The sequence below is a fragment of the Sciurus vulgaris genome, assembly GCF_902686455.1.
Source record: "Sciurus vulgaris genome assembly, chromosome: 8".
In the NCBI taxonomy this organism is placed as follows: domain Eukaryota; kingdom Metazoa; phylum Chordata; class Mammalia; order Rodentia; family Sciuridae; genus Sciurus; species Sciurus vulgaris.
The window spans coordinates 70,462,073-70,484,778 of NC_136468.1; the positions used below are offsets into that span (position 1 = coordinate 70,462,073).

The following is a 22,706-nucleotide window of genomic DNA, read 5'->3' on the forward strand; positions in this document are numbered from 1 at the left end:
AAACTGCACACCCACACTTTCCAAAATCATCTTTATTGTACCCTATAAAACTAAAATCCCCTCTTTATCTGATGGCCATTTTTGCATCCAGAAAATGAGCCCCTACAGTGCCTGAGTCAGTGAATGAATAAATGGCTTCTCTGAATCTATTGAGGTCCACATTGGTGCTTAAAAATAATAGACTATTTTAATCCTGTAGTGGGTCTATCCATTCATGAGGGCAGATTCTTCATGACTCAATAACCTACATAGGCCTTCCTTCTCATATAACATCAACATATGACTTTAAGGATTAAGTTTTCAGCATATAAAATTCGGTAGACATATTCAGATCAGAGCAATCCATCAAGAAAGTGAAGACAGACACAGAATGAGAGAAAATATTTGTAAATCATATATTTGGGCAAAAGATCTGTTTTAGTCAGCTTTTTTGCTGCTGTGACTAAAAGATCCAACCAGAACAATTGCAGAGGAGGAAAAGTTTATTTTAGGCCTCACGGTTTCAGAAGTCTCAGTCTATGTATAGAAAGTCGGCTCCATTCCGCGGGGCTTGAGGTGAAGCAGAACATCATGGAGGAAAAGTATGGCAGAGGGAAGCAGCTTACCTGATGATCAGGCAGCAGAGAGAGAGAGTCTACTTGCCACATACAAATATATACCCCACAGCTACACCCAATGCCCTACCTCCTCCAGCCACACCCCACTTGCCTTCAGTTACCATTAATTAATCCCTTCAGGTGATTCTGATCCTTCTTGTATTGTCTCACACATGAACTTTTAGGGGATACCTCACATCAAGACCATAACTGATACCTTACCAAAAAAGAAATCCAGATAAAAAAGAAACATCCAAAGAAGGTTAATGTCGGGCTGGGGTTGTGGCTCAGTGGTAGAGCACTCACCTAGTACGTATGAGGCACTGGGTTCCATTCTCAGTACGACATAAAAATAAATAAATAAATAAAGGTATTGTGTCCATCTTTAAATAAAAATATTTTTTAAAAAAATAAGGTTAATGTCATTTGTTATTAGGGAACCGAAAGTTAAAACTACAAGAGACCATATACTCCTATTATAATGCCTAAAATTCAAAACACTGACAGTACGAAATGCTGGTGAAGATGCCAATCCTCTGGTAGTTTCTCACAAAGTTAAAAACAGTCTTAACATGTGTGATAGTTAATTTCACTGGGGCCATGGGATGCCCAGATATTTAATCAAACACTTTTCTAGGTGTTTTGAATACCATTGACCTTTAAATCCTTTAAGAAGACTGCTCTTTCTAACATGACAGACCTCACTGACCTATTGAAGGCCTGAATTGAGCAAAAAGGCTGGCCCTCCCGACAAACAAGAGAGAATTCTTCCTATCTTAAAGTTTTTGAATTGGAACATGGGAATTTTTTTTTTCTCTACCTTTGAGTTTGAACGGAAACATTGGCTCTTCCTGGATCCTGAACGCTGGCCTTCAGACTGAAAGTGTACCATCAACTCTCCTGGGTCTCCAGATCACTGACTCAACCCACAGATCTTGGGAGTTACCAGCTTTCATAACTGTGTTCACTTAAGAGGTCAGGGAATCTTAGGATGAAATGCGTAATGTGATGAAACAATCTAGTTCTATATCAAAATATGAAACAATCTCACTGAAGTGGAAGAAGAGCGAAAACAGTGGTGTCCCACAGTAACTTCAGAAATGAGTGGTCAGGCTGGTTGTGGTGGCACACGCGTGTCATCCGTGGCTCTGGAGGGAGGAGGACTGCAAGCTCTAAGTCAGCCTCAGCAACTTAGGGAGGCCCTAAGCAACTCAGTGAGACCCTATCTCTAAATAAAATATAAAAAAAGGGGTTGGGGGTGTGGTTATGTGGCTCAGTGCTTAAGACCCCTGGGGTCAATCCCTATTACCAAAAATAGAAAAAACAAAAAAACAAACAAATAAAAAAAAGAAATGAGTGGTCAGTAAAACCAAAGTCAAAAGAAATTTCATGTAAGTACTACTGTATCCCATAGGGCTTAAGGGCTAACAGTTCTAGTACTTCCCTACATATATAACAGAATTGGACAATTAGAAAAATGGATGGTAGATGGTGGAAACCAGGCTGGAATGAGTTTACAGATACGAAAGGGGAAGATGCTGGAATAATCCATGTGGTAATAGTTTAGAGTTCGAGACTTCAATTGCTACAGAAGTTTACATCACAAATATTTATAGATTTGGGTATATACATAGGTTTCTCTGCAAAGATATATTTCCTAGTTTTTTCTTATGAAAAAAAACTTAGAAGCAATGACCTGATCTTGATTTCTAATATCATTCTCCAATAAAATGAACCAAAGATCCTTGCAAAAATGATTTACTCAGGGACTAGGGTAGAAAATACACAAAATAACCTGGATTATCTTGTAGCACCAGAAATAAAGGACAGGCTAGACAACAAATAAAACCCCAACATTATGATAAGGTTACGTTGAGAAACAAATGCAACAGCTCCTAGTGGCCAAAACTAGAACCATTTAAGAAGTAATTAAAGTACAATTAGATTATAATCTCAAGTACAAGTCTTCTGTCCAGGAGAATTTAAATAATTTATGTAGATACTCTATCGTGAAGAGGTGGAGCTAATTCTCTACTTTTCAGGTTTAAAGTTCTCTATCAGCTTCCTGCATGGGCAGGGTGCAGAGTGGGTAGGGGTGGGCAGAGCCTCTTCACAGTGAAGAAACCTGGTATGACCTTAGCCAGATAATCAAGGTCAACATCAACAGTGATAAGTCTTACTGACCGAATGAATTCTTGATATGTGATGAAGATGACATTACATTTCCATGGTCTTCCAGAAATTTAAAACCCTAGTCTAATCATGAGAAAAACACCTCACAAATCACAACGGAGATTTTACAAAATATCTGATTCTTACACCTCAAAACTATCAAGGTCATTAAAAACCAGGAAAGTTTGAGAAACTATTATAGCCAAGAGGAGACAGAGGAGACATGACAACTAAAATAGAGTGTGGTGATAAGATCCTGGAACAGAAAAACAACAAATATAAGAAAACTGAATAAGTATAAAGTTTAGTTTATAATAATGTTCAGTATTGGTTTATCAATTATAACAAATGCACTTGACAAATAAGAAGTTACTAATAGAGGAAACTGGGTGTGGTGTTTATGGGAACTCCAAGCACTTTCTTCGTAATTTTTCTGTAAATCTAAGAATGTTCAAAAAATTAAAATTCATCTTTAAAAGATAGGAAAAGGATTTGAATAGACCTTTCTCCAAAGAAATGGCAGCAAGCACATGAAAACATGCTCAACATCATTAGTGATTAGGGAAATGCAAATCAAAAGTCCAGTGAGATACTACTTTACATCCATTTGGCTGGCTATTATAAAGAAGACAACAGCAAGTATTGGTGAAGATGCGGAGAAACTGGAATATTTATACGTTGATGGTGGGACTGTAAAACAGTGAAGACATAGTGAAAAACAGTGTGGCAGTTACTCAAAATGGGAAACACAGAAATACCATATGACTCAGTAATTCCACTTCTAGGCCCAAGAGAATTGAAAATCTATATCCACACAAAAACCTGCCTGCAGATGTTCATAGCAGCCTTATCCATTATAGCCAAACTGTGAAACCAACCCAGATCTCCATCCACCAATAAATGAACAAACAAAAATGTGGCATATCCATACGATGGCATGTTATTTGGTCATGCCATGGTTATTTGTCACAACATGGATAAACCTTAAAATCATGGTAAATGAAAAAACATGGTCCAAAAAGTCACTCCATTCAATATGAACTGTCCAAACTATGCAAATCCACAAAAACATGAAGTAGATTGTTATTTTCCAAGGTTAGGGGAAAGGGAAAATGGGGAACTATGGCTAATGGGTGGATGGTTCCTTTAGGGAAGGATAAAAAACTTATGAGGCCAGGTGCGGTATGCATGCCTATAATCCAGCGGCTTGGGAGGCTGAGGCAGGAGGATCACAAGTTCAAAGCCAGCCTCAGCAACTTAGTGAGGCCCTGTCTCTAAATAAAATATTAAAAAGAGTCGGGGAGGTGGCTCAGTGGTTGAGCACTGCTGGGTTCAATTCCTCTCTAAAAAAAGTTATGAAATTAGATAATGGTGATGGTTGCACAACTGAACTGTGTAGTTTCAAAAGGTGAAATGTATCACACGAGTTATACCTCAAAATAGCTGTTGTTAAAAAATATATACATAGTGATTAGGGAAATGCAATCAAAAGTTCAGTGAGATACTACTTTACATCCATTTGGCTGGCTATATATATATATATTGCCAAAGCCAATCAGCTCCTAGTTCACCTTGAGCTAAAAGTAGTAACTATGTACCTAGATACTAATGCTGCTGGGGAGTATAGTCTATGAAGAAATCATACCAACCTGCCTGACAGTTTGGAATTTAACAAACATTGTTTTATTTAATTCTCATGGTCAGTCAAGATAAGAAGTTAGTGTTATTGCCTACATTTTAAACATAAGGAAATTGAAACAGAGTTGGATCACACCTAGGATTTTTCCAAAGCCAACTCTAAACTATTACATTTCTCTGTATCTCAACCTCTCAAATCTTAAATTTCTCATCAAAGTGTCCTATTTACCTAATACAACTGCCTTTATATTTTATATTTTATTTTATTTTTAATTGGTATATATATGAGGTATAATGTGGTTTTGAAACATTGTATACATTATGAAATGATCAAACAGGCTAATTAACATACCCAGCACCTCACATACTTATTTCTTTAGGGTGAAAACATTTTAAAATCTGAAATAGTACAAAAATGTTTATAGCATATGAATTATTAATATATTCTTCCTTTTTGTATTCAGACAGATACAGTCAGGTTGAAAACCATACAGCTAAATTATACAAACAGCACACCCTTCTTGATTACAGATACAAAAATCCTGCATCTGTGAATACTAAATAATAAGGCTGTGAATAAAAAGGTACTACTAAAATTATATTTACTCCAATTTTAAATATCATTTTTTTCTCAATTCTGAAACGATGAGATTTTCTTTGGTAAAAACATGCTTTCTTTTGTTATTTGTGAGATTTTTCTGATCCAAAATTATGCTTTTCATTGTTGGATATTTAAGTAACATATAAAAGTTTAAGGAATTGCTGTATCTGAATGTGTCCCCCAAAGTTACCATGTTGAAAGTTAATTGCCAAAGTGATAGCATTGAAATGTGGGCCTTTAAAAGGTGATTAAGACATATGGATGGAGCCTTCATGGGTGGTATTAGGACACTTATAAAAGGGTTTGAGAGTATGGGTTCATTCTCTTGCATCTATTCTGCCATGTGAGGTCACAGTATTCAAGATACCACAGAAGAAAACAGCCCTCAGCAGAACTGAATCTGTTAATGCCATGACCTTGGATTTCCTAGTTTACAGAACTGTGAGGAATAAAATTCTGTTCTTTATAATTACCCAGTCTAAAGTATTTTGTAGCATCACAAACCGACTAAAACAGGCTTACATATCAGATTAATGTCGTCGTCTCATTCTCTCATTACTTAATGAAAATAGGTAGAGTTGTATTTAAAGGCAATTATATAGAAGTTTCCTAATCCTGCCATTGAGCCTGTAATGTAAAAGGCTAGTGAAATTACATACTCTGAATATCTGTTTATTTTTAAAAGGTTATATAAGAATAGATGCATTTCTTAAAAAGAGGCTACAGTATAATATAGAGAGTAAAGACCACAGTCAGATAACCAGAATTTAAATATTTGTTTTACCTCTTCAGTCAAACTTTTCAACCTTTCCAAGTTTTGGTTTCCTTGTATGTAAAACGGGCATTAGAACTTTTTGCTTAGAGATGTTACTGTGGATTGAAGAAAAAAATTTTCAAAGAACTTAGCAGTCTCTGCATACTTTAAGAGCCCTATAAAAAGTCAATCAAAAGAGAATCCACCATTATCTCAGATAGTGGTGCAAATTCCTATTAAACTTTTAACATTGCATTTTCGCTTCAATGCATTTGAAACTGAAATTTTGCACATACAGATATGAGGTTAGATCAATAACGTTAAGGTACATAAGCAAAGATATGCAGAGTAAGAAAAATAAAGTAGATCCCAGCAAGTATGACAGTCCATAAGTAAGCTAAAGCTGAGGAAACCGAGATGCTCACAAAAAACGGATGTAGAAAATGAAGACTGCCAAAAAATAACCAGAAAGAAGCAAAATGTTTGGGTGAAATGAAGATACAAAATGTGAACCAGGCAAAAGATAAGATTCCCAAGTGAACACAACGACAATACACAACAAAATATCAATACACCCACTGTGGCTCCAGAAATGAGGACAATGAACACAACATTTTATGCAACGGTGGACATCTATGTATTTTACCTAAATATGTCATCAACCCTCTCAGCAGCACTACAAAGTTGAGAGCCCCATTTTACAGATGAGAAAATTGAGGGTACTCGATTCATTTGATTGTCGATATGTCACAAGGATCCTTCACTGTCTTAGAAGGAAAACTGGGAGAACTTCAGGTAAACCTGGGACAAAATGATGAAGACGCCACATTCCTAGATCAAAGTTCATTATCCTCCATATTATTTTTGTACTCTGGAGCAACTGTACTTGAGGATAAGTGATCAGAGACTACTGAAATAATTTTAAGGAAAGAGATATCTAATCCCAAATGTTAAAATACTATTTACTCAATTCTGTGTAAGTTAGCCACCTTGATTAGAATGGGAAAAGGAAAGTGGTCTTCTCAACCAATTATGGGCACCAAAGTCACACAGACTCAAACACTGGAGATGCCTGCTTGACTCCAGTCAGATATTTTCACTACTAAATTAAAAAAACATCTGCCTTGAAATACCATCTTGTTACACTCAAGGTTTTTGTTTTTGTTTGTTTTTTACCAGGGGTTGAACCCAGGGGCACTCAACCACTGAGCCACATCCCCAGCCCTGTTCATGTTTTGAGATAGGGTGTCACTAAGTTACTTAGGGCCTCACTAAGTTGCTGAGGTTGACTTTGAACTTTCAATCCTCCTGCCTCAGCCTCCCGATCCACTGGGATTACAGGCATGTGTCATGCACCTGGCTCAAGGTTTATAGTTTTAATACACAAAATTGAATAATCATACTAGATATAAAATACATCCACAGCATTTTCACTTTTAGTGTATACTTGATTAAAGTTTGAAGAGTGCATTTGATTTTTAAGGCTCATTAACTATAAAATTAATAACTGAGATTCCATATAGGGCTCCTAAAGCAACCATTAAATTTTTTTTAAAGAAAATGAATTCATTGTTTACTCAGTTATCCAGCTGTACCACACACTGGATCTCTATAGGAGTTTGCGGCAGATATTTCATAAGCAGAGTTAAACTGAATTTGGGAAATTTGTTTTAAGTTTTCTTATTTAACATTTTTCCCAGTCCTATCCGTAAATTCAATTTTCTTTTCTTCAGGAGCTAAAGGACATTTTTACCTTTACCCAACAGAGGATCATGTGAAAGAAAGGTCAGGTGTTGTGTTTGTACAAATGCAAGGTGTCATAGACTAATTTATCCAAAATGGTTGGGAAAAGGGGCAGTTCAGTTTAAACAAATAACTCCATTGCTGAAAGTAACCATATAAATCATATATCCTTATTTATCAAGGTCAAGTAATTATATTAATATAACCCAACCAATAATGTATGGTATGATTTAATTATTTTCATGCTTAGGGGAGTAGTTCAGAATCTTCTCCTGCTTTCATATCACTATTGTGCCTTTTAATCACCACTGCACAGGCTGAATGTCCCTTATCTAAAATGCCTGGGATCAGAAATATTTCGAATTTTAGATTTTTTTTTTTTGGCTTTTGGGAATATTGCATATACATAATGAGATATCTTAGGGATGTGATCCAATTCTAAAAACAAAATTCCTTAATGATTCACATGCACCTTATACACATAATCTGAAGGTAATTTTATACAATATTTTTAATAATTTTGTTCATGAGTTTCATGGTGTGGAATTTTCTATTTATGGTACCATCTCAGTGCTCAAAAAGTTTTTAATTCTGGAGCATTTTAGATTTCAGATTTCTTAATTAGGGATGTTCAACCTTCATATAGTTTGACAAAAACACATGGTTTGAGCTCTGAGGCTGCCTCTCTCTTCCAGAGAGGGGGCTAACAGGATTGTTATTTTTATCTTGATCCTCGCCAGGTTTTTGATGTTCTGCCTAAATCCCACTGAGGTATATTTAGCACCAGCACTTCCTGCAACCGCACAGGCCACGTGGAATCATGCTTTCACACTCCCTTCACGACTGCTGAATACATAATCTAAGTCCTGAAACTGGTTTCTGAAAGATTGATTTCTACTCTTGGAAGTACAGGTAAAACATTGTTAAATGTGACTTGACTTACCAAATGAAGATTATCAAACCTCATCAAAAGTCATCCTACTTGCTAAGTACACACACACACACACACACACACACACACACCCACACACACACATACTCTTTCACATGCAATTTCTGAAATAAAGTAAAAATTATTCTTCATTCACAAAGAGAAAATATTTTAAGGGACTAGATGAGCATCATGTATTTTAAATGACCTTCTACAGAACAGACTTATGTGTATGTTTGGTTTGTAACAATAGCAGCCCAATTAATGTGATCAGACATATATATTCACTCAAATGTTGCTATGGAGTCCTTTCCTCACCGAAAAATAAATGTCTCCATCTGTTTGCATGACTCTGTACTCATTGTCATGCCAAGGCCAGCTGATCTAACAAACATGCCACTGAACAGACTCCTCAAACCACACACACACACACACACAATTTTAAAGTGAGAAGTAGAACAAATAGAATGAGAAACCATATAATTCTGAAGGATTTATTCTCCAAAAGGCAAACTAATGTTGATAAAACTGAGGGAACTTCACTAAGAAATTCACTCTCACAAGGGCACCTCATCATATATACTTCTCAACAGGGAGATGAACATGAGCTATTTAGGAAATTCTGTAAATCCCAATACTGAGTTATATTATGATTAACTAAAAAAAGAGGATTTAACAGACAGCTTGGTCCTGAGTCAGGCTGTTTTTTATAAAGTGCCAAAAAAAAAAAAAATAGTAAACCATATGAAGAATATTGAATCTATTCTATGAATTGGCCTCTTTGTGAAATTATAAAAGATTCTTAAGTAAAAACAAAGATTATAATATAAACAATGAATATAATTTTAGTCTGATTGTGTTTAATATATCACATATTTCTAATGTCATTCATATTGACAAGTCCCAGAATTTTCAAAGGCTATAAACTTATTCCAATTCTTTTAAATTATCTCAGTAATTTTATACACATAGGATTGTAATTACTATTGAATTTACATGCTTATATTCCCCCAAACATACTATGAATAATTAAGAATAATATGTAATTAATAGGGGCTAGGGTTGTAGTTCAGTGGTATAGCGCTTGCCTAACACAAGGGAGGCACTGGGTTCAATCCTCAGCACCACATAAAAATAAATAAATAAAATAATGGTATTGTGTCCATCTACAACTAAAAAATTTTTCAAAGAATAATATGCAATTAATAATAATATATTAAATAATGAAATTCTTAATTATTTATATTAGCAGTTATAAATTTATCAAATATATGCTAATATATTAATATTACTAAAAAGATATTAATATTATATACTAAAAAATATTATATAGTAATAATATTTTCTTCACATTTTAAAAAGTATTTTGCAAAATATAGTCCACCAAAGTCTTTGAAAGTACTTTCCTTTAAAAATTTTAATTTTAAATTGATTTAATTTAATTCTGTTCATGAAGAGAAATCAGCAAATTCATTACTTTTCTGTTTCAAATATTTTTTGTTCCCAGTTAGTTCTTTGTTTCTTGTTCATCCAGGTTTGTAGATTTGTTTTCTTCCCTGGTTTGCAGGTAATTTTACTTATAGACAAGTTTTCCCTCCCCTGGTAGACTTAATAGTTCTCAGAATAAGAACATTCTTGTATCTTACCATAAATGTTAGTTAAAATGGATTATCCATTTTTGAATTGTCCCATATTAATTAAATTGCTTTCTTACAATTAAATATGTTTGCTGATTACTTTTAACATATAGACTCATACTAAATTTTCCCTTTGAAATCATTATGATTTAGGTATTTAGGAAACAACAATTTTAAAAGAGGGTATAAATCTGACCATTAGTATCATTTGGAGAAAATGCTATATGATAAAAGAAATAACAAATCATACTTGGTAATTTTATATTGATGAGAACAAAGTGGTTTTTTTGAAAAATATTTCCTGAACTATTAAAAGACTCAGTGGAGCTATCTGAAAATATGTAGAAACAGAGACTGGTCGGACTGGTCAGACTGGTCAGACTGGGCAGACTGTTGACATATTTTCTAGACTTGGTGATTTCTCCATATCTTATCATTATTTTTCTGATATAAAATGATCTCAAAGTGCTCTAAATATATGATGTAACTGATATAATTACTGGAAGGAATTTAATATAGTTCTATAATCCTGGGAATAATCCAAGCTTGAGCCAGTGTTTTCTAAAACTCTCTGCTAAATCTGCTTTTAGAGAAGCCTGGCTTGAAGTACATTATCACACACTTGGAAAGTTTTGTTTGTTTGTTTGTTTTTGCAGTGCTGGGGATCAAACTCAGGGCCTAGCACATGATAGCAAGCACTCTACCATTGAAATACACCTCCATCCCCTAGAGTGTATCTTTTTTTTACATCTCACTTTCTATGTCAAGAGTCTCAGCTCCCTCAGAAATAAAATCAGAGAGTCAGGCAACAAAGGATGTTTTTAATGTACAGCATAAAGCCTCCTGCTGCATTCTGGTCCCATTGTTAACGTGTCATTCCCAAAAATAATAAGCATGGATGGCAGAAATGAATTATTTTGATGAGTGATTAAATAAATATAAGAAGGATACTGTTAAAACTTCCTAGGACAACAAATTAGCAATTATCATGTTATTTTGCAAATATTAATAAAATCAGAACATTTTTCCAATAGTGAAACATTTCATTCACTAGCCCCTATATGCTTGATATTGTAATAAATGTTTTCATGTGCTCTGAAGTACCATTAAAAGCAAAATGGGTAAAAATTCAACATTTGCTTTATCTATTTCTGTAATATATCTCCCACATTAAATATACGAATTACAGCTTCAAGACTGTGGTTAATTTTAAGCCTAGCCAAGATGGTAGCACACCCACATTCCAAGGCTTAAAATATCACATCTTTCATAACTACTTCTTTACACCTTACAGAACTCATATATACTTGTGATCATAGTAGTGACATTTATCCAACCAGGTTCTGCTTACATCTGCCACCAAACAGTTGCTTGTTTTTAATGCATTGATGTATCCACCAAAATTAGATTTCCTCCTCAAAAAACTGAGAAATCTATTGTAGATGATAGACTTGCATGAGATAGAATAAGAGAAATGACCTGTTATTTCCTATAAAAACTAAATTTGGGGGTCCCCGGCTGCGCACCCAATCGGGGCGATGCTTTCGTCTAGACGGGACTCGTGAGGTAACTAGCACTACAGGGCCAGCACCATAGCGTCGGGCTGCAAGATTGACCCATCCATCCTCAACAGCGACCTGGCCAGTTTAGGGGCCGAGTGTCTCCGGATGCTAGACTCTGGGGCAGATTATCTGCACCTGAATGTAATGGACGGGCATTTTGTTCCCAACATCACCTTTGGTCACCCTGTGGTAGAAAGCCTCCAAAAGCAGCTAGGCCAGGACCCTTTCTTTGACATGCACATGATGGTGTCCAAGCCGGAACAGTGGGTAAAGCCAATGGCTGTAGCAGGTACCAATCAATCTACCTTTCATCTCGAGGCTACTGAGAACCCAGGGGCTCTGATTAAAGACATCCGGGAAAATGGGATGAACGTAGGCCTTGCCATCAAACCAGGAACTACAGTTGAGTATTTGGCACCATGGGCTAATCATGGGCCTTGGTTATGACAGTGGAACCTGGGTTTGGAGGGCAGAAATTCATGGAAGATATGATGCCAAAGGTTCATTGGTTGAGGACCCAGTTCCCATCTTTGGATATAGAGGTCGATGGTGGAGTAGGTCCTGACACTGTCCATAAATGTGCAGAGGCAGGAGCTAACATGATTGTGTCTGGCAGTGCCATTATGAGGAGTGAAGACCCCAGATCTGTGATCAACTTACTAAGAAATGTTTGCTCAGAAGCTGCTCAGAAATGGTCTCTTGATCGATGAACTCACAAGAAACCCTGTGTTTGTGCTCATGAAATCTTTTTACTGGAAAACAGGAATATTGACTACCAAATCATATCCAGTTGAGGCAATACTGCTTTTCTGAGCAATTATTCATTCCAATGATTAAAATCTGTGCAGAATGTTCTAAGAGGTTAAAAATTGGTGTGTACAACATTCTTTAGTGATCAAATTTAAAGGTTAGTGTGGTGGAAAACTGTTTTTACTAGAATTGATTTTTATAAAGAGTTAAAGGATGGGCTGTATTAAGGTTACGAAAAAGAAATGTGTCAACACCTAAGGTGATGTTAGCTACTATGAAATTTTTTTTTCTGTTTTTAAAAATAATGTTCTATTGTTTTCCAAAAGCAAAGGAAGCCCTTATATTTTTCCTTATTCACATCATTTTTTATTTGTTTATATGCTTGATAATATGAGTAGTGTGGAGCTAAAAAATACAAGCTTGGGCAGGATGGCATACTGTTGTCTTGGATCTGAAACATTTATGTTTCACTTATCACCTTAGATTGAATTCATTAAAAACTATAAAGGTGATGTCCTGTGAAGCCCAGGGGTTCTAAAATACAACCATAGATTTTCATCAAGGTGTTTTGATGAAGCACGTTATTCACTGATTCTTTTCTATTCTTGGTTTTCTTAATCTCATCCAGCATTCTTAAGGACATTAAATAATGCTGTTGTGTTAGCTTTGCATAGATAATAAGCAAAGCCTTGGGTTTCCATTGGGCTGAATCCTGGCTCTGCCCTTCTAGCTGTTTGATCTTAGCAAATCACCCAACCTTTCACACTGCTAATTCATTTGTACATTGACTATAATACCCATGCAGAATTATGTTGGAGATTAAAAAAGATAATTGTTGATAAATGGAAAGCTTCCAGCAATATTTCTAGAATTGAGAGGATGCTCAGCACAAATTAGATAGCAGCATAAGTTTATGTTATGGGTTATGAAGTACTTTCATATAATCTTATTAAACCTATGAATTACTCCTGCAAATGGCAGGACAGGTATTTTTTTCTGTTTAAAAAATGAAATTAAAGCTCTGCAATAGGCTGGTGTCATGAAAAGATCCAGTATGACAGAATTTCTGGTCTGTATAACTTCCCACCAATGGCCCCCCATTGAATCTTTGGGAAATAGGTTAGGTAAAAGAAACTTCTTTTACTTAATATTGTCTTGTTTCCAGTCTACCTTTATAACAGTGGTTCAGATGACTGAGAATATTCTGGATTTATAGATTTTTATCCCAAGGATACATATTTTATTCCAAGAAAGGCCAGGTAGGCTAAGAGATGATGTGGTAGTGTTAATCCATAACTAAGTATTTATAAGTATTTATAACTGTGTACCCAGTTATATAGAGATTATAAATAGGTATACACTACTTCATTCTTCTAAATACTCAGTGTGATAATTATGGCACAGAATACTAGGATTAGTAACAGAATTTCTTGAGGCTAATGTGAGTTCTGAGAAATGAGTTTCAAAAAATAAGAACATTGATACCTATGCATGCTGTAGAACTTGCCTTTTTCCTGTACAGCAAGGTAAAAATCTGTTTCTTAATGATTGTATTTTGCCTTAGAAGTCTGTAGCATAAATAGGTAATATTTAATCAAATCATACAACACAAGGCATATAGAAATAACTTTAATTAAAAAATTTACATAAAAGATTATAATATCAGACAAGACAAAGATTTGAATTTTTTTGCCAGGACAACTTGGGTATGTCTGGCCTTTTTTTTTTTTCTTCCTTCTTTTTTTCTGTAAGAATAAATGTACAGTGAAACTAAAAAAAAAAAAGAAAGAAAAACTAAATTTGTTTTTCAGATTAAAAATAAAAGTAAAACCAAGGGTAACTCAAATTTATTTCTTGTTACACCTACTCTGAGGGTGTAAGTAATATGATTTACAAGATGAGAACTAATTCTACCAAGCAGATGTTAGAGGCTAAGCCTAGTGGTCATGAAAACACTTTAGTGTAATAGTAAGAAGGCAACGAAGAAAGAGGAAATTGAACTAAAATTTTATTTCCTTGGACATGTCTTGGGAAAAGAGGTTCTTTGTGGTCTTAGTTCTTGATCAGCAACCTGCCCCTCACTCATTCTGCAACTGCATGGAATACATTCACGAAGCAGAGTGGGCAGGGAGAAAAAAGGAGGGGATCAAAAGGTCTTTGATTCTCCTTCCATTTCTCTTTCTCACTCAAGAGGACAGAATACCAGCACGAACAGTTAAAATTTCTGAACAACAATGGAACCATGATAACTGGTAAATTAAATAATTAATTTGAAGCCTTTAAAAATTGTAAGAGTATGGTTTATTCTCTCTCTCTGTCTCTTTCTCTCACTCTCTCTTCTTTCTGTGTATGTGTGGATCTTTCTCTCTTTCTTCTAACCTTGTTAAACTATGTCAGAAGGGGTAAACTGGGCCAGGGTTTGCTGTGGGCTGAAAGGGAATTGACTGAGGTCCAGTTCCTCAAGATCCTGGTGCTCTTTTGCTTTACATGGCCTGCATGAGTAATATTTTCAGGATCCTCTGGTGATAAAACTGAAGCAAGAGGCAGAGGAAGGTGTTGGGTCTGAGTCAATGTACTAGAACTTCTGCATTTGTTTATTTGCAGAAGCCCAACTTTAAACCTTAGAGTAGAAGTCTGCTCACCACATGACTTTGTTCCTTAGACCTTGGGAATCTCACTGGAGGAGAAACCAAGGGATTGAGGTTGAATTCATGTGTTCCTGTGTACAGCCCTAAACCATTTAATAACACTCTAGCCCATTATAACCAAAAAAAATAACAATTTTGCTCTTCCACAAAGTGACATATGTGACCAACAGACATAAAGTGGCAGCCAGTGGGCAGTGAAGGTGCCAGAGCACACTAATGCCCAGCCTTAGGTTGTCCTGAGGGAGATGATGTGCTTAGGTTCAAGGGAACTTGATGCTATAAAAGAGTTCTCAAATGTTTGGGGTAAGTAAACATATTTTTGTAAGTTGAATTATTAATAACTATTTATTACACATCCCTAAGTGTAAGGCATTAGAGTGTATACACAGTTGATAAGATGCTTATTCAGTGGGAGTCCAAGCTCCATTAACATAAGTAATAGTTACATAGATGATATGTGATAAAAGGCATGCACTCTGGAGATACTAGGAAAAGTGTGGTTAATTCTAAGTTGGGGAAAAATAAAAGACTTTTAGGCCAAGAAAACAGCCACATTAGCAAAAGCATTTAAAATCATAGTTTGAATATGCTGACTGGTCTCACTTCTTAAAAAAATTTGTTAATATTGCCCAAAGTGATACACAAATCCAACACAATTCTTATTAAAATGCCAATGAAATTTTTCACAGAAATAGAAAACAATAATTTTCCAGTTCTCATAGAACCACAAAAGACCATGAGAAGTCAAATTAATCTTGAAAATCTTTAAATCTTGAAAATCTCAAAAATCTTGAAATCTTGAAAATCTGGAGGAATCCCACTTCCTGATTTCAATATATATTACAAAGCTATAGTAATCAAAAAAAAATATGGTGCTGGTATAAAGACAGAAATATAGACCAATAGGACAGAATAGAAAACCCAGAAATAAATGCACTCATATCTAATCAGCTGGTCTTTAACCAGGTATAAAGAATATACAACAGGCCAAGAATATTCCTTCAACTAATTGTATTGGGAAATGTGCAGAAGGATGATATAGGACCCTTATTTTATGTCATACACAAAAATCACAGTGATGCTTGCCTGTAATCCTAGTGACTCAGGAGGCTGAGGCAGGAGAATACAAGTTAGAAGTTCAGAGTCTGCAACTTAGAAAAGTTAAGTCTCCAAATAAATAAATAAATAAAAAGGACTGGGTACATAGCTCAGTGGTAAAGCAACTCTTAGGTTTAATCCTCAGTAGCCCCCCAATCAATTCAAAATGGATTAAAGATTTAAAAGTAAGCCTTTAAAACTTAAAACTCCCAGAAAAAGGGAGAAATTAGTATGACAGCAGTTCTGTAATGATTTCATGAGTAAGTCTCTCCAGGGCTGTCCTGAGGGAGGTGATGTATACCAAAAGCACAGGCAATGAAAACAAAATTAAGAAGTGGGGGCTAAATCAAACGAAAAACCTACAGAGCAAAGCAAATAATCAATAGAGTGAAAAGACAACCTTGGTATAGGAGAAAATATTTGCAAAACACATGTCTGACAAGGGGTTAATTTGAAAATATGTAAGCACCTCCTAGAACTCAATAGCAAAACAACTAATAATCTGATTTTAAAATGGAAATTAAGGACTTGAGCAGACATTTCTCAAAAAAACATACAGAGTTAATTGGCATATGAAAAATGTTCAATATCACTAGTCATCAGGGAAATGTGAATCAAAACCACAGTGACATATAGCCTCACTCCAGTTAGAATGGCTATTATAAACAACACCACCAATAAAACAGTGAGTGTAGAAAAGGTTGTGGAGAAATTGGACTCCTTACACACTACCAGTGGGAATGCAAAATGCTGCAACTGCTATGGAAAATGGTATGGAGATCCCTCAAAAATTAAAAATAAAGCTAGCATGTGACCAGCAATCTGACTTCTGGGTATTTATCAAAAAAGATTATAATCAAGATCTTAAAGTGATATTAGCCCTCCCATTGTCAATGCAGTACTATCCATAATAGACAAGATACAGAAAGAACTTCAACAGCCATTCACTGATCAACAGATAAAGACAATGTGTTACAGGTTTAGTACCTCTTATCTAAAATGCTTGGGATAAGAAGTATTTCAGATTTTTTTTTCAGATGTTGAAATATTTACAATACCTACATCATGAGGTATTGTGAGGATGGGATGAAAGTCTAAATACAAAATTCATTTCTATTTCATATACACCTTATGCACATAGCCTGAAGGTAATTTTATACAATATTTTTAGTGGATCTGTGTTTTGACTTCAGCCTGTCACATGAGGTCAGGCGTGGAATTTTACACTTGTAGCATTGTGTTGACACTCAAAAAGTTTTGAATTTTGGAGCATTTTGGAATTTCAGATTAGGAATGTTCAACCTGTATATACATACAGTAGCATATTATTCAGCCTTTAAAAGAAGAAAATTCTGCCATACATGACTACCTGAATGAACCTGGAGGACATTATGCTGAAGGAAATAAACTAACCACAGAAGGACAAATATTTCATGATTCCACTTCTAGGAGGCATCTAAAATAACCCAATTCATAGAATCAAAGAGTGCAGTGTGGTCACCAGGGGGTAGGGAGAGGGGATAAAGAGTTACTAATCAGTGGGTATACAACCTTTCAGATCAATAATAATCTCTAGAGATATTCTGTATGACATTGTCCCTATAATCAACAATATCATTATACATTTAAAAAATTGTTAACAGGGTAGATCTCTTGCCTCTGCTGATGTTAAATCATGGGTTCAGTATGGTGGAAAGTAAAAAGCAAAAATTAATTATGGCTGCCAGCTTGCTGGTGTTGTACCATAAAATCCTGTGCTAGGCGGGCAAAGGAGCCATTGAGTACACAATTGCTTTATCCTTAGGCACCATGGGTTGCCTCAGACAACAACATGAAAGCAAGATTCGTGAACTATAAAGCTAACAATTATTACTAGAATGCAAATGGGTGGGCCACATGCCTCTGGACTTGAGGTGATTGATAACTTCCTAAGTTACTTTGTGGCGGACTGTTTGGTGATATTTATGTGGGAAATACTGTGGTTACCAAACTGATCCTAAATAGGGAATATGTGTTGGTTCAATTTTTAACATAGTAATTATTTTTATCAAACATTTTAAAATGTCCTAACCATCAATAAAGAGTGTAAAAGGGCAGAAATGCCTGCAGAAAGAAACATGGCCAACAAATATAATTAAGAAGTAAAACACCCAGAGCAGAGAGAGGAACAGAGAACTGCTTCACATAGCAATTTCCAAGTAAAGTAGAGAGCCAGTAATTTGCAGTGCACGTTAGAGAAAAAGAAAACCTCTTACTGACATAATCCAATACTCAGTACTTAAAGGCTATTCTTGAAAGTACATAGGTTAAGAACAAGAAGTCTCAGTGATTAGTAACTAGGGCTCTGCAGGTAGAGGAATGCATCCCAATGGAACAAGCCCAAGCAGAGCAGTAGACATTTCTCCAAAGAAGACATAAAAATTGTCATAGGTATACGAAAAAATGCTCCATGTCAATTTTTTTAGAGAAACTAGTCTGAATAAAACTTCAGTCACATTCACTAAAAGTTAATGAGGAACAACTGATAGCTTACTAAAATCTAGCATCTGTGCTCAGCCTACTGTAAGTAGTTTGGCATAGTATATCACTCCAATGACCAGATTGTCATCTCAAAAGACCCCAAGCAAAGCATCTCAATATTTAATGTAACAACATCTGGAGCAGGAGAAAGACACCACCTGAATATTGTTATCAATCTTCTGTTCCCAGAGCAAGCAACAAGTCATCTAAATTTATTAGAGTGCTCTTTTAATGAAGCTTGCTTTTATCTGAGTTTGCTCATATTAGAGTAGATATTAAACATGTATAAAAACAATAACTCCAATTACCAAGTGACTTTTTTCCTTTCTTTCTTTCTTTCTTTTTTTTTTTTTTTTTTAATTGAGACAAAGTCTTACTGTATTGCTCAGGCTGGTCTTGACCTTCTGGGCTCAAGTGATCCTCCTACCTCAGGTTCCTGAGTAGCTGGGACAACAGGGAAGTGCCATCACACCTGGCTCAAGTAACATTTCAATTTAACCAACATTTATTGAGTTATGTATAGGATGCTTTGCTAAGCACACTAGGGTTATAAAGATGAAACAAATCCCTTGCTCCAAATGCAAGATAAGCTCATAAGCAACAAAACGCCATCTGGCAAAATAGGTGCCATAACAGAAGTAGAAATCAGAGCACAGAGTGGCTGTGTATAAGCTCACAGTCAGCAATTAGGAACACCTCAAAGAAGGTGTCTGCAGGTTTCAAAGACAGTACAAGTAATGAGTTTTCTGCTCAACAGTTCTCTTATGCAGGAGAAATCTTCTTGTTTCTTTCCATTTCCAAGAACAAAAACTGTACAGCTTTAGATATAGAATATTTATTGAGAATCTGGGCATGCGGTGATGCAGATGTCAGGAATTAAACTTATTATCTATAACACAAAATATCAGAAAGCTAGAAGGCAGAAAATCTAACCACACAGCTCAGACTGCTTATCTTGCTAATAAAGTATAGTCTGTTGTTTTAGTCAGCTTTTTCACTGTTGCGACTAAAATATTTGACCAGAACAATTTTAGGGGAAGAAAAGTTTATTTAGGGGCTCACAGTTTCGGAGATCTCAGTCCACTGACAGTTGGCTCCATTCCTAGGGGCTCAAGGTGAGGTTAAACATCATGGTGGAAGAGTATGGCAGAGGGAAGCGGCTCACAAGATGATCAGGAAGAAGAGAGAGCTCTCCACTTGCCAGATACAAAATATGTATACCCCAGAGCCATGCCCCCAATGTCCCACCTCCTCCAGCCACACCCACCTGCCTAAGTTGCCATTCAATCCCATCAGGTGATTAATTCACTGATTGGGTTAAGGCTCTTGTAACCCAATCATTTCTTCTCTGAACCTTCTTTCATTGTCTCACAAGTGAGCTTTTGGGGTACACCCCACATCCAAACTATAAAACCTGACTTCAGTCCTATGTTAATCTGATATATAGCCAAAGCAAGAATGGCAAAGTTAATTAACTCAGTAAAAATCATTAGGCTTAATATATTCTTTATTCCACTGTCCAAGCAAATTTTTATATTGATTTTGGTATACACAAATATGTAATGTTTAAAGAAAATCATCTCCACAATCTTTTGTACAGGTAATAGTGTAAACTGAAATGACTAAAGGGTAAAAGAAGTAAGAGGAAAGAAAACATACTTGAAATTATTAACAAAGCCCAGGAACATTTAGAGAATGATAGACAGCAGGATAGATGGCTAGTCTGATTTGATATTAAGCTGCTATTGCCTAAAGCACTCCAGCACTCAAACACAGTTAACCTGACATGGACATCTGTCACTATAAGAACCCTACCATGCTCCCAAGCACACAACAAATTTCTTTCTGGAAGTTACTTTGACTTTGGATATAATCTGAAAGGGCCTAGGATCTAGTCTCTGACTTTTCCATTCCAAGGGGCACCCATATGACTCCAGCCTAATTAAGTAAGTACCGTCTGAGATTCAACTCCTGAGCAGAATTCCTAATAGACTGAAAAGGCTACGGTTCATCCATTTGATCCCTGTCTCCCTGAGCAGATTGGTTCTGCTGCAAGCTAACACCTGTTGTTCCTGCATCTGGCTTATTGATTTCTTCCCATGTTCAAGTCGGTCAGTCATCCTGTGCTCTCCTTGTGGACTCCCAATATATTTCCTTTCCTTCAATTTGGGCAAGACTGGTTTTGTTATGTGTAGGAGGAGTGTGGGCTGGTATGTTAGGTGAGTGTAATGAGCTATAGCTGGAGAGGTGGAATACCTGATCTTCTGTCTCTGATAGCTCAATCCAAGGAGCATTTGTAAACCATGCTGGGATTACCTGTCTTATTCTCCTTTCCTGTTTCTCTCCCAGTTAAGTCTCAGTAGAAGATGAATATTAGGCAAGGTCAGTATTGGGAAATAGATGAAAATACCATCCTAACATCTTCCTGTACCATCTTAAACATTAGCAAAAAACATAAAAGCTGCCTTTGAACAACTCTTTCTAAAATAGCTGGGCTAGAGAATTTCGCAAGTGAAAGTTTGTGGACTTTATTACTTGCACTATAAATGGCATTAAAGACAGACCATCAATACAGCATGATTGATAGAGAATGAATGCAACATATCTGCATATTATATTCTCAAAACAAAATTTATGCATGGGGATATTTGTAGTCAGAAACAACAACAACAACAAAAAAAAAAATGAAAGAAAGAAAACCATTTAGCAAACAAAACAAATCCCAGAGAGCAGTAGCACATTCACACTTGGGAACCTGGTTTACAGTCTTGTGAATAGAAACATAGGAAAAGAATAACCTCACTATAAATATTCTCAATGAGAGCACTGAATTTCCATTGGGAAATTATTAAGTGAGAGTGGATGATGCCAGTTAAGAACAAGAAAGACCAAATTAAGAAAATGGAGACAACAGTTCAGAAAGTAAAGCAATCTGGGAGTCTCACAAAGTTATCATGGTCTTAGCCCTCTTCCTAGTGACTCAATAAGCTGGAAAGACTCTTGAATGGATTATGCACTTCAGTCCACCCTGGGCAAGCATGCCCTCCTCTCTAATTATTTACCAATATCAGACCAATACTGTTTCCAGTGTTGTTTAAAATTGCATTTTTATAGTATTTTAAATGCTTAAAATTTCCCTTTGCAGCAATAAGTACATATTTTGAAACCCAACTAAACACCTAAACATTCTGGGTGAAGTATAAAAAATGTTTATAAAAACAGAGCAATAAGTAATTAAAAGGGAACTGTCAGAGAATGATAGTAAAGGGAAAACATTAATCCAAAAATGTTAAGCCAGAACTGAAATCAATAGTTATATTTGTGTGTGTGTGTGTGTGTGTGTGTGTCTGTGTGTGTGTGAATGAGTGTGTGTAGTTTCACTGTTAATATCCTAGTTTTATGATTTTAAAAATCTCTGGGAAGCTGAGGGGTGGGGAATAGATCTCAGAACAAAAGGTCTTAAGGATATATTAAGTGAGACAGCACGGTGGGGCAACTACATGAAGCCTGGATCCCCAAGGACTATGCAAGAAGTAGAAAGAAAGCTCACCATGTGAAGGGACAGCAAAGAAACTATCCCTCTTGAAGAGGTGATATTGAGTGAAAGACGGTCTCCTTGACAATCTAATCAGAAGCCATATCCCCTTTTGGGTTTCAGGCTGATTTATAATCTCTGCATGACCCTTCTCTCCCTGTCCACCACCCCTCCAAATAGCCAAAGCCAACAAATTAATTTAAAGCAACACCTCAGAAACAAAAGTAAGCCCTCTATGAAGGAATGAACCCTCCAATCAAAGCTCGTGGAATTCCCACAGATAAAGTACCAACGACATTATTCCAAAAATTCACTGAATATTCTGCAATTTTAAATTATATAAGAAAGCAAGACACCGTGAGTGAGAATCAGCAGAACATGCTGCACAGATCTACCCAGAATTCATATACTGAAATCACTAGAATTAAAACATTTTTTTTGCTATTAAAAAAGATTACCAAGGAAACTGAGTACATAAGCCAAGAACATGTGACTATGAAAATGGAAGCAGATTTAAAAAG

General features: G+C 35.8%; 1 protein-coding gene and 1 pseudogene across 28 annotated transcripts in view; one reads left to right on the forward strand and one right to left on the reverse strand.

Annotated features, from left to right (window-relative positions):
- The window catches only part of NRCAM (neuronal cell adhesion molecule), a 277,700-nt gene that overhangs the window by 184,237 nt on the left and 70,757 nt on the right, over positions 1–22,706 (reverse strand). The window lies entirely within an intron of this gene.
- On the forward strand, positions 11,651–13,234 carry LOC306668796 (ribulose-phosphate 3-epimerase-like; annotated as a pseudogene). Its single transcript has one exon. The product of its transcript is annotated as a ribulose-phosphate 3-epimerase-like (transcript).